The sequence below is a fragment of the Mytilus galloprovincialis genome, chromosome 13 (genome assembly GCF_965363235.1).
Source record: "Mytilus galloprovincialis chromosome 13, xbMytGall1.hap1.1, whole genome shotgun sequence".
NCBI lineage: Eukaryota > Metazoa > Mollusca > Bivalvia > Mytilida > Mytilidae > Mytilus > Mytilus galloprovincialis.
Window position 1 is genome coordinate 34,223,089 of NC_134850.1, and position 13,877 is coordinate 34,236,965.

The window sequence follows — 13,877 nt, forward strand, 5'->3', positions numbered from 1 at the left end:
ATCATGTCATTTCACAATTCGTTTTTAAATATCTTGTAGTATTATTTATTAGTATTTTTTTCTGACATACTCTACACACATTTTCGCTTTATTTATATCTTCTTGTGTTCAAATTGCAATACGAAATCAAGATTCTTCCATTCTCAATGACTGTAATGGGTAAAATGTTAAATCTTTATTCTTTAAAACTGACAGTCATAAGCTTCTACGTGAAATTCATGAGGAAAAGGGAGATACACATGCTACGAGTTTTTCTCATCAATCATTGTATTTGTTATCTTCATAATAAATAATTTACATGTTTCGTTTATCAAAATTATTAATAACAGCTTTGTTAAAAAAACAAACTTTTAATAAATTTTATTCTTTCAAAGAGCCTTTCTTGATTTAATTTCATCAGGAACATAAGGAATGATCACATCCGAACATTTAAATGCCAGGATTGTATCAGATCTGACAAACTTTTATGATGAGCTTTATGAAAAAAATTTAACTATAATAATGGCAAAATCCTTCAAAGGTAAATTTGCCTTACAGAATTGCAGCGTTGGTTTTTAAATAATTTCTTGATGTATAAGATAACCATGGTATAAATCGTTTTAGTTCCAAAAACACTGACAACTGAATTTATAATACCCCATGGAACTGATAGATGAAAACAATACCTTATAAATTTCATGCGTCCGAAGCGGTTCCTTTTGCAAGCTTAGTAATAGTTATTAATTATATGTTTTTTTATACTTGACTGAGCACTTCATCGTACACATAACCCTGCGGACAGAAAATGGTAGCAATATTTACTCAGCTTATTTCATAGTTCGATTTCATAAGTTTTTAATAACCTTACCTTCAGTAGCTTCCCAAAGGCTGTTATAATAATGTGTTGTTTTAGTGAACACTCTTCGGGCAAAATGAATTAAAGACATTACATTTTTACCTGGTAAAGACATGATCACGTTATGTATTTCTCAAATCTAACTTCAACAGTATAGTGTTTCTTCTGTGTTTTATTTTTAGCTCAACACATCACCAACAAAAGTGTGTCCGGTTTCGTATACAGGTAGTTAAACATGTTATTGTACTTATTCAAGTGTCATCGCAATTTTGTTTATAACATTTTTAATTTATCAAGAACAATTTACTTTCAATTTCCCTGTTGGGAAAAATAACGTATGGTACACAGACGCTCAACTAAGGACAAATAAGATGATTGTCTACAAGCATACAATAATAATTACAATATCAAGTATATCTATACCCTTAATTTTGGAGCTAAACACTTTGGGGTTTTCGAAAATTAAGGCAATAACATTTACTTTGCTTAGAATGAAACTTTTAATCAAATTTATCAATACTCTAGATCTCAAGTTGGGAGCTAAATACTATGAGATTTTAAGAAACGAGGGTAAACATTGGTATTTCTGAAGCATAAATCAACACTTTGTATGCATAAACCAAATGTTTGCTAATTACAGAGCGGCAGCAGTAGCAGAAGTGATATACTCAAGTAATGGCCTCTTGAAGGTGAGATACAGGTTTTAATAACAAAGGAAAACAAAAACACATTCTTTAGATGGGTTTTAGCATGTTTAGATTTTGACTTTGGCAATTGTTAAGGGACTTCTGTTTTTATTTTTTTTCTTGGAGTTAGGTATACTTGTTGTTTTACTTCTTATACATTGTTCACTTCAGAACATTTGTTTTTATTTATCAACATCAGGAACGCTAAAATTTGAACATTTTAATTTATGAGATGTATAAATACGGGAATATGTGGTGAGCTCCAAGAACTCACAGAGAGTAACAGCCAATCAATAGTGTTTACTCCACTGGGATATTTAAGAATTTTGTTTTTAAAAATCCGTGTTTTAACGCTTATCTAGCTTACCTCCATCTAGTACGCTTTAATGCAAACATTAACCTGAATATAACACTTAAAAGGAACCGTAAGTTATTTTTAGGAAACAAATCACCCTAAGTCAACTTTGCCTGATATATATAATGGAACCCAAATGATTTATAAATCTATCAACGTAGAGTTTAAATTAAGGTTTTTGTAAATTATGTATACTGATACATGCACCCTCTTTAAGATTCAAAACTGTGTTTTCAAAATAACTAATTATATGTAGCATCATAGGTACTATGTACTTTAATACATACACAATGAATAAAATTATTGTACTTTACCAGATAAAACCAGGTAAACAGCTTATTATTTGTTGATACAGAAATGAGGTTTGTTTAAGTCGGACTAATCATTTCTTTGTTTGAAGTGAATAACTTATGTACTAGAAATGTAGAGACCTTATATATATTTGGAAAATTGATGCCACAAACGTTATAGCGATGTTACGCCTATGAAAATTTCAACTAAACGTAATAAGAAATTATTGCAATAGTACTAATCGTAGGAAATGGGAGCTGCTGTTTATACATAGTACATTTAAAGTATAAATCTAACATTGAAATGCATGCTGAATAGTAATTCGCATCGTCTGTATTTAGTTACAGTGAGATGTGTCCTGTCTCTGTAGCTAACTTATCACGTTGAATTAATGATTTGTAATGCAACGTTTTCGACAATATCAAATAGTGCATTCGATAAACAAGAATCTTTTAAAGTTTCAAATCGGATATAAATGAGTACAAATATTGAAGTTGTTTATATTTATATGGTTTATGATCAATTTCTAATCTGTTTTCTTGTCACTACTTTAAGTTTGCTGATGCCCCAAGACCAGTCAAATCAGGCCAGGTGCAGAAAATCCCTCTTCCAAAGCGGGTAGCAAAAACGCGTATTTTAAGAAATTCAATGTGATAACAAGTTTATACTTCAAAAGATATTGACGTTATATATATTGATACAATGACAATCAAATAGGAGAAGCAACTCGCCGTTTGCACCTTTGATGCTCATCACATTTTCTGATTGCCAATTAATACGTAAATCAACGCATTTACAGACTAAAAAACAACAACAAACCTGTGAATAAACGCTCAATGTATCCATAAGATCACATCAGATGAGTTGTACACTGGTTTATAGAGTCCAACTTTCATGGTACAAATTGACAACACAAATTGAATTGGATCAGATCATCCTATGTACGCGTACAGCTAGATCTGAATCACGTTTCACCTTGCTATGTATCACATTATAGTAAAATCTGATATATAAGGATAATATCATTTTGAAATTTTGATTTAAACACACTTATGGCAACTTATTATGTGAAATGATTTCAACTACTGCTTGTTCTGTATAATCGATAATTTCGGGACAAAGCTTTAGTTTTTGTAATAGTTACAAAATATTTTATTGGTCAGTAATTTCATGTTTAAACATATTTTCTGCACGCTATATCAATAAGTATATTAACAGCCGAAATCGGTTCTACATCAATCAAAAATATTAAGTCTAAAACTGATGACTTTTTTTTAAACAAGTTGTTATTGTCTGTGGACTAGCTGCCAGTAACTGCGATTACTATTAGATCTGTACACCGTGTCTTTTTGTTGTTGAAATGTACAAGTACCCGGTCTTGTCCACCTGTTTCTGTTATACGTATTTGTATGACAATTCATCTGTTGAGTTAAGCCTATCCCAAGTCAGGAGCCTGTAATAATACTTTTAGATATTTGGATGATATTTTGGCTCTGGATAATGACGACTTTAGTATGTATACTAAAGAAATTTATCCTGTTGAACTTACTTTAAATAAAGCTAATACTAACAATGGCCACTGTTCTTTCCTCGATCTTGATATCTATATCACTTACGGAAAGCTTAATACTACAAGTTATGATAAAAGAGATGATTTTTCATTTCCTATCGTTAATTATCAATTTTTAGATGGCGACGTTCCCTTGTCACCATCTTACGTTGTTTATATATCCCCACTTGTACGATTCGCTCGTGTATGTAACAATGTTTTAGATTTTAACGAGAGAAATTTATGTATTACTGAAAAATTATTGCAGCAGGGTTTTCAATATCACAAACTAGTCAAAACATTTACTAAATTTTTATCATCGGTATAAAGACATCATTCGTAAATTTAGCTCAACATGCAGAATTCTTATACGTTCAGGTATTTCACATCCAATTTCTATTAGAAATATTCTTTATAAAGCACAAAAATGTGAGTATTCACCTCAGAAACTAACAAAACCTTTAAATAGACTTATTTAGAAGGGATATAGTTACGATACTGTTGTCAGGTTATTAAAGATTGCATATTTTCGCGTTAATATTGATTCACTTATATGGTCTTTGCATCGGATAAACACATTTATTCAAAAACAAGTTATTGGCATGACACGGGTTATGTTCTGTCATATATGTTATGATGGTATGACACTATACCCCTAACAGGAAGGATTGTGCCTGATATTCATATGATGAAATCATAATCTTTCAAACAGTTAATTGAAGTCTGGAGCTGTAGTACGGCGGCTTTGTGAAAAATTGTGCACATCCTGCTACAAGCATGACATTTAGCATAGACCTTCCTCAACTATTACTCTTTTATTTCAGATAGAGAGGCATTTCAAAAAAAGTGTCTCACTTCCGGTAAAATCCAAAATGGCGGACATCATACTTAAGTCAGCCCAATATCGAGGGCTAGTGTGTAAAAAGGTGTTTTATCATACTACTAGCATACTATTTGGTACAAACCTTTGTTTTTTACTACTTTTGGATAAATTAAATAGATGAGATGTCTTTAATAACACTACTTCCGGTAAAATTCAACATGGCGGACATTGTATCTAAATAAGCTTATTTTTTAGTGAGGGTAATAAATGAGTTTTAACGTACTGCTACTATCGTTTCATTGTGCAGGAACCTTTCTTTGGTGCTTCTCACATTGATACAATGTATAAGACATACGTCTTTAAAACCCTTACTTCCGGTAATACCTAAAATGGCGGACATAGAATTATCAATTTCTGATTGTAATATTCAATTTTTTTTTCTGTTTATTAAATTTTTGGCATTAAGTTATTCTCAAAACCACTAATTCTATTCTGTTGTAAATGTTTTAAAACACTTCCGGTAAAAAAAATAGTTATTTTCTTGCTTCGTTAACCATGTTTTACCCATCTGTTAAGTTTGTGCGGTCTTACAGTAAAACCCCGGTGATTTAGGCTGATCAATCATCATTCTTTATGTTTAAGTCACATCTTTAAATGCCATCAATGTCTCCCACGAAGTCTTTTTCTTTTCTTTACAAGCAAAAAGAGAACCATATCACAACCGGTTAAGGCATGGATAACAATAAATGTGTGTGATCACTCATTGCCTTGTGCATTTGAAAGGCCATTGATAGATATTAATCCAAAGTCTTTTGCCCTCCCAAACGCAATCCGTGGTTCGTCTACCCCTATATCACGGAATAGCAAAACAGTAATGACAGCATTAATGACTTTTCGAATCATGACTCGTTTAAGTTCGTGTTTCACTGAATCAGACACATGCATCATGATTCTAGTGTCTGCCTCTAAATGTGAACTTGTTGCTTAACTGGAAATTCATCACGTGGTGGATAAGAAATAATATCCTGAGCATTTGTTACTATAGCTATCATACGCATTCAAGACTTCATCCACTCATATTACAGTTTGAAGATATTTGATTCAGGTAAGGACATAATAACCAATCAGCATACTCGTTGGGCCGCAATTCACAATCGGAGAGCTGATTTTCCACATTTACAAAGAATGTTATTGTTTCTCACATTCACAACGTAAAAGCTCCTGATAAGGTGAAGAGGCCTCACAAATAGTTGTCCAAAAGGGTTTCTATGGATCATATTTGTTCCTTCGCCATTCATACGCGTCTGGAATAGTTAGCTTAGGAACCTTTTCCAAGCTTGTTACTCATTCCCACCCGCCATGGTATATTGCACGCTTTACATGCTGAAAAAGACTAGACTGAGTCGTAGGAATAGCCTCAATAAGTCTTTCCTCGTCCAAAAACACATGTTTTCTTGCTTTCCTAACCCAATCTGATAAGATTTTTTTCGATCTTACAACAAAACTACATATTGTTTTCAATGACATTGAATTTATCCAATCCAAATCTGATGATGTTGGCTGATTTATCATCATTCTAAATGCTAAAGTCACATCTTCAAACGCCATTAATGTCACCAACGCAGTTCCTTTTCCAGCAAACGTGTTATCTTTTAATGCCTAGTGCATTTGAAAAGTCATGGATAGATATATATCTTAAGCTTTTTCCACTTCCAAATGCAAACCAAAGTTTGTCTGCCCTTATGTCACGGAATAGCGAATCAGCAATGCCATCAATATCGACTGTTCGAGTCATGACTCAATTAAGTCTGTGTTTCACTGCATCAGACACATCTATCTTGATTCTAGTGTCATTCTCTTTGTGTAAACATGGTGCTTTACTTGAAACATCATCAAATGGTGGATAACACTGAACATCCGGAGCATTTGTTGCTACAAATACCTTTTCCTCAAAATTGTATTGAGCAAGCTGCTGTGAATGAAAACTAAAAAGTTCTTTCTTATTGTCGTCATCTCTCAGAAAACTTCGCCAACTTTGAGGATTTTTTTTTACCCCGGATTAATCTGTGTATTCCCTTTCCCCTAAATGTAGCTCTTGCTTCTTGTAGCAGCTTTCAAACTACCAGTATTGTCTATGTTCGCATTCGAGACTACATCCACTGTTGTTACAGTTTCAAGGTATTTCCTAACGAGTTTGATGATTGAGTATTATGTCCTTACCTTAATAAAATACCTTGAAACTGTAACAAGAGTGGATGAAGTCTTTGATGAGTATGGTAGTTGTAGCAACAAATGCTCAGGATGTACTATCTTATCCACCACGTGATGTATTGCAAGTGTAGCACCATTTTCACATTAAGAGACAGACACTAAAATCATAGTGCATGTGCCTGATGCAGTGAGACACGAACTTAAACGAGTCATGATTAACAGTCGTTACTGATGATGCTGTCAATACCATTTCGCTATTGCGTGACATAATGGCAAACGAACTATGGATTGTGTTTGGGTAGGCAAAAATCTTTAGATTAATATTTATCCATGGCCTTTTGAATGCACTAGGCACATATTGTGACCCATACCTTTACCGGTTGTGATACGGTTCTATCTTTGCTAGAAAAGGAAAAAAGACTGCGTGGGAGTCATTGATGGCATTTGAAGATGTGACTTTAACAGAAAGAATGATGATTGATCAGCCTAAATCACCGGGGTTTTACTGTAAGATCTAACAAACTTATAAGACAAAGCTTACATGATTAACGAAGCAAGAAAATAACTATTTGCACAACAGGGAAGGCTGATTATAATTGAGGCTATTCCCTCAACTTGGTCTAGTTTTTTCAAGCATGTAAAACGTGCAATATACTAATGCAGGTGTTTAGGGGACGAGCCTGGGATTGGCTCTTTTGCTACCCAGTCCAGGCATTAATGGAAAGAGAAGGGACAAAGAGGATCCCTTTGAAAAACACTATTTCTGAGGTCTCATCATTTTAACAGAAGCTTGTACATTGTGGATGTAAAAGAAGAGGGACGAAAGATACCAAAGGGACAGTCAAACTCATAAATCTAAAACAAACTGACAACGCCATGGATAAAAATGAAAAAGAAAGAAAGGATGCGGCGGTCATTGTTAATGTGGACAATCGAGTCTCCCGTGCACTGCATTGTGGGCATGTGGTGCTGACTGTGAATAAACATGTATTCTTGGCCAAATAATAGTAATTTTAAAAATATTTTAGTACTTTAGTGATTTAATTTTGTTTTAATCAATCTATCCAAAACTCTACATCAAAGAAATGGATTGAGGACTCATCTTTGAAATTTACGTGATATTTTTACCGGAAGTGTCAACTTTATATTTAAACATTTACAACACGATAGAATTAGTGGTTTTAGGGATAACTTAAAGTCAAAAGTCTAATGACCAGCACAACAACAAAATCTTTGTCTTTACATTTAAAAAAAAGTTGAATATTTGAATAATAAAATGATATTTCTATGTCCACCATTTTGGAGGTTACCGGAAGTAAGGGTTTTTAAGACATATGTCTTATACATTGTATCCATCATAAGCACCAAAAAAAAGGTTCCTGCACAATGTAATGATAGTAGCAATACGTTAAAACACATTTCAATTACCCTCCCTGAAAAATAAGCTCATTTAAGTACAATGTCCGCCATGTTGGATTTTAACCGGACGTAGGGTTTTTGAAGACATCTAATCTATATAATATATTCAAAAGTAGTGCATAACAAAGGTTTGTACCAAATATTATGCTAGTAGCATGATAATAACACCTTTTCACATACTAGCCCTCGATATTAGGCTGATTCAAGTATGATGTCAGCCATTTTGGATTTTACCGGAAGTGAGATATTTAATTCAAATGCCTCCCTATCTGAAATAAAAGAGTAATAGTTGAGTAAGGTCTATGTCAATTTTCATGCTTGTAGCAGGATGTGCACAATTCGTCTGAAATATGCTTGTAGCCGCCGGACTACTGGCATGTCAGTTAATTGCTAGTAGTCTGTTGTTATTTATGTATTATTGTCATTTTGTTTATTTTCTTTGGTTACATCTTCTGACATCAGACTCGGACTTCTCTTGAACTGAATCTTAATGAGCGTTAGGTTATGCGTTTACTTTTCTACATTGGCTAGAGGTATAGGGGAGAATTGAGATCTCATAAACATGTTTAACCCCGCCGCATTTTTGCGGCAGTCCAAAGTCAGGAGCCTCTGGATTTTGTTAGTCTTGTATTATTTTAATTTTAGTTTCTTGTGTACAATTTGGAAATTAGTATTGCGTTCATTATCACTGAACTAGTATATATTTGTTTAGGGGCCAGCTGAGGGACGCCTCCGTGTGCGGGAATTTCTCGCTACATTGAAGACCTGTTGGTGACCTTCTGCTGTTGTGTTTTCTATGGTCGGGTTGTTGTCTCTTTGACACATTTCCCATTTCCATTCTCAATTTCATTGTTGTGAAAATATGGCTGGTAATTAAAGTTCGTGTTTTACGATTGTCACATGTTTGTCAACAATCAACAAAAAAACATGGATATTGAGCACGTGTTTAACATGTACAATCAGATAATAGTTTATTTTAAGGACATCAATGCGTATTGCAATCACTGGATTTTTACGAAAAAGGTCACACTGAGGTCACTTTGCATACGGAAAATGTGTCGGGAAATTGCTTCCTGAAACCCTAACCCTAATCCTTACCCTAACCCTTCCTGAAGGAAGCAATTCAAATAAAGCACTCTTCTTCTAACTATGAACAAATTAAAGAACTTTCTTCAGAAAAAAAATATATGTACATAACACATGCATAAGTTTAAAAATGAAAACTATCCATTGAGTTATAAAAAAAACATATGGATAAAACGGGAAAAAGCTGACAAAAAATCTTTGGACTCTTTTTTTAATTCAGTAATGAAGATAGTTGATATACGTATTCAACATTTTAAAGAACATTTTACTATAAACCATTACAACAATAAACCTATTTCTCGTATCAAACATAAACTAAAAGAACTAGCGAAGGAATTTGTTTTTGTCCCGGCAGATAAAGCTGCTAATAATATTATTATTGTTTGACGTAAATTTTACATTGAGGTTCTGAAAAAGGAAATCACCAATTCACCAACATTCCAACTGACTCCATTTTCAGAAAACGAAATCTGTAACAAACATAAACTTTTAGGCACCGCTTTACAAGCAGAGCCAAATACAATGAAAGTCCCAACTATGTATTGGCTTCCGAAGCTACACAAAACTCCTTACAAATATAGATTTATTTCGTCTTCAAGCCATTGTTCAACTACTAAATTGTCTATTCTTCTTACCAGCACACTTGGTACAATTAAAAACCTGATAATAAATTGTTCAAATAAGGCCTTCGAAAATAGTGGAATAAATTACTTTTGGAGTGTCAAGAACTCGTTGGAAGTACTTGATAAATTGCATGCTTATATTGGTGATTTTGAATCTGTTCAAAGTTTTGATTTTTCTACCCTGTATACCACATTACCTCACATTCTCATTAAGAAAAAATTCACACACCTAATTAAATGGGCATTCAAAAAATCAGAATGTGAATATATATGTTCAAACTCTTTTAGGTCATTTTTTAGTAGCAATAAACAAAAAAACTATGTTAATTGGACATGCTTTGATACTATATATGCCCTTGAATTTTTACTAGATAACATTTTTGTTCGCTTTGGGGATTCCGTATATCGTCAGATTATCGGAATTCCAATGGGGACTAACTGTGCACCACTTATTGCGGACCTGTTTTTGTATTGTTATGAGTTACAATTTATGACAAAAATAAGCAAAGACCCATCGAAACAACATCTGATAAACAAATTTAATAATACTTTTAGATATTTGGATGATATTTTGGCTCTCAATAATGACGACTTCAGTTTGTATATTAATGAAATTTATCCTGTTGAACTTACTTTAAATAAAGCTAATACTAACAATGACCACTGCCCTTTTCTCGATCTTGATATCTATATCACTAATGGAAAGCTGAATACTAAAATTTATGATAAAAGGGATGATTTTTCATTTCCTATCGTTAATTATCCGTTTTTAGATGGTGACGTTCCCTTGTCACCATCTTACGGTGTTTATATATCTCAACTTGTACGATTCGCTCGTGTATGTAACAATGTTTTAGATTTTAACGAGAGAAATTTATGTATTACTGAAAAATTATTACACCAGGGTTTTCGATATCACAAACTAGTCAAAACATTTACTAAATTTTATCATCGGTATAAAGACATTATTTGTAAATATAGCTCAACATGCAGACTTTTAATACGTTCAGGTATTTCACATCCAATTTTTTATGGTAATATTCTTTATAAAGCACAAAGGTGTCAGTATTCACCTCAGAAACTTACAAAACCTTTGAATAGACTTATTAAGAAGGGATATAATTACGATACTGTTGTCAAGTCATTAAAGATTGCATATTTTGGCGTTAATATTGAGTCACTGATAAGGTCTTTGCATCGGAACTAAACACATTTATTCTAAAAACAGTTGTTGGCATGACACGGGTTATGTTCTTCTCATATATGTTATGATGGTATGATACTAAACCCCTAACGGGAAGGATTGTGCCTGATGTTCATATGATGAAATCATAATCTTTCAGTCAGTTTAGTTGAAGTCTGGAGCTGGCATGTCAGTTAACTGCTAGTAGTCTGTTGTTATTTATGTATTATTGGCATTTTGTTTATTTTCTTTGGTTACATCTTCTGACATCAGACTCGGATTTCTCTTGAACTGAATTTTAATGTGCGTATTGTTATGCGTTTACTTTACTACATTGGTTAGAGGTATAGGGGGAGGGTTGAGATCTCACAAACATGTTTAACCCCGCCGCATTTTTGCGCCTGTCCCAAGTCAGGAGCCTCTGGCCTTTGTTAATCTTGTATTATTTTAATTTTAGTTCCTTGTGTACAATTTGGAAATTAGTATGGCGTTCATTATCACTGGACTAGTATATATTTGTTTAGGGGCCAGCTGAAGGACGCCTCCGGGTGCGGGAATTTCTCGCTACATTGAAGACCTGTTGGTGACCCTCTGCGTTGTTTTTTATTTGGGCGGGTTGTTGTCTCTTTGACACATTCCCCATTTCCATTCTCAATTTTATATGCATTACTTTTTTTTAATTTGAGGTTTCTTATGACTTTAAGGATGGACTTAAAAAATATTGTGATGAGATATATTCTACCAGTGGTGTTAACCACATGTGGATTCTCAAGAATTCGAAAGATCTACTGCTTAATTTTCGATCACAATATTTGCAATTTTGCAGCAACATAAAGACTTTTGATTTTTCTACACTTTACACTTTTATTCCCCATGCTCGGTTGAAAGGTCTACTTCATCATCTCATTAAACAGAGCTTTTTCTGTAAAAATGGGAATCGTAGATACACATTTCTCGTTTTCGGTACCAATAATTCATATTTTGTGCAGAACCGCACTGAATCTACCAGAAAATATACTGAAGATGATATTATCAAAATGCTTGACTTTTTTACCTACAATTTATGTGTTGAGTTTGGAGGATTTATATTTCAACAGACAGTCGGTATTCTAATTGGGTACTAATTGTGCACCCCTACTGGCCGATTTGTACTCGTATGAAGCAGAATTCATTCAGAACCTTCTAGAAGACAAAAAGAAAAAGCACCTTGCGAATTTTTTTTATTTTACTTTTCGATATATTGATGATGTTCTATCATTGAATAACCAATATTTTCAATATTTACATCTCATGTATCCCAGTGAACTTGAAATTAAGGATACTACTGATACAAGAAAGACTGCTTCATACCTTGATCTTTTCCTCAATATTGAAACAGATGGACGACTTCACACGAAAATCAATGATAAACGGGACGATTTCAACTTCCCAATTATCAATTTCCCATTTCTCAGCAGTAACATACCCTCTGCCCCTTCGTATGGTGTTTATATATCTCAGTTGATACGTTATGCTCGTGCATGTTCACACTATAAGGACTTGATATGCAAGTGTGCTCCTAACACAGAAACGGATGCAACAAAGTTATGAGGAGGATAAATCAAAGATGACACCATCACGAATTGGTTGATCTATACAATGTGTCTTTGTCCAAACTAACTAAGGACATTTTTACCACGTTTTGAATTGTGGTCTGTCATTACGTCGTCTGATCTTTTAATTACCAAACGTCACTAATGCCCGATTGTGACTTTTTTGCTGAGTGTGAATTCGCATTGTTATAAGACGTGTCTCAGTACTTTTCTACTTAAGTGATATGCTGGATGGCAACCAACCAACACTGTGTCCCACCAGGCCACCTATGAACCCTTAAAAGACCTAGAAGTGCAGAGTGTTATCCTGTCTACGTACATCATGTGAAACGTTCACATTCTGACTGGAATATGCTGCTTATGTATACACCAACGCAACCATACTGATGCTCCACTTTGACCAGGCATTTACTACCTATAAGAAAAATACTAAGTCGACTATATTTCTTTACAACTGTCATCCTGGGAGTATCCTTGAAAAAATGTTAACTGTTGTATAAAATGACTTTCTTTTTTTCAATAATGTCAATCTATTATAAAGATTGTAGATTGTAATTCCATTTTCTGTTTATATGGTTGATAGGGTTTGCTGTCTTGCTTTTTTATAGCATCATTAATGGCCGTGGGGTATTTTCTTCTCTTTTGTCGGGGTGTTGTCTCTTCGACTTATTCCAAGTATATGCGAATAACTTGCATGGAATGTTTACAAAATTTCAAAATTGTGAGAATTTTTAAATGGCAATATATTTGTACAATGCGAGACCATTGTTGGTAAACAAGGCCGCGAATTCTTCGCTCTGAATATGCATGAAATATTCTACTGCTGGCTAATAGTTGACAATCAATCAACTAGGGGGTCTTTGATTTGATTTGATTAATATATGAATGGGGATTATTATTTTACCCCCAGCCCGACGTAAGTATCTCAATTTGAATGTATCCTTCTCTCGTAAATTCCTACTTCTCCATTGTCACAGAAGTAAATTTGTAGTTTTCTTATGGTAATTATCAACCATTAGATCACACGAAACAAGTCGTGTATCTACTTCACAATGCATTAAAAACAAAATATGGTGGATTTTGATTGGCGTGAGTATGCCAAAAATAACATTTTCTATTTGTTCTATGTTTAGTGGACCTTCAATTTAGGGAGAAAACTTCAATTTGGCATTAAATTAGAAAGATCATATCATAGAGAACATGTGTTCTAATTTTCAAGTTGAT

At 33.6% G+C, this 13,877-nt stretch overlaps 1 protein-coding gene across 5 annotated transcripts in view; it reads right to left on the reverse strand.

The window, feature by feature from the left end:
- The window catches only part of LOC143057634 (uncharacterized), a 41,244-nt gene extending 40,204 nt beyond the window's left edge, over nt 1-1,040 (reverse strand). For 2 of the 5 annotated variants that reach the window (XM_076230985.1, XM_076230989.1), the window contains exon 1: nt 848-1,026. The gene's annotated coding sequence lies outside the window, so the exon portion shown is untranslated. Of the gene's footprint in view, nt 1-847 lie in introns of all 5 variants that reach the window. The other 3 variants (XM_076230986.1, XM_076230988.1, XM_076230987.1) reach the window with 3 other exon arrangements.
- Between the last annotated feature and the right edge of the window lie 12,837 nt (nt 1,041-13,877).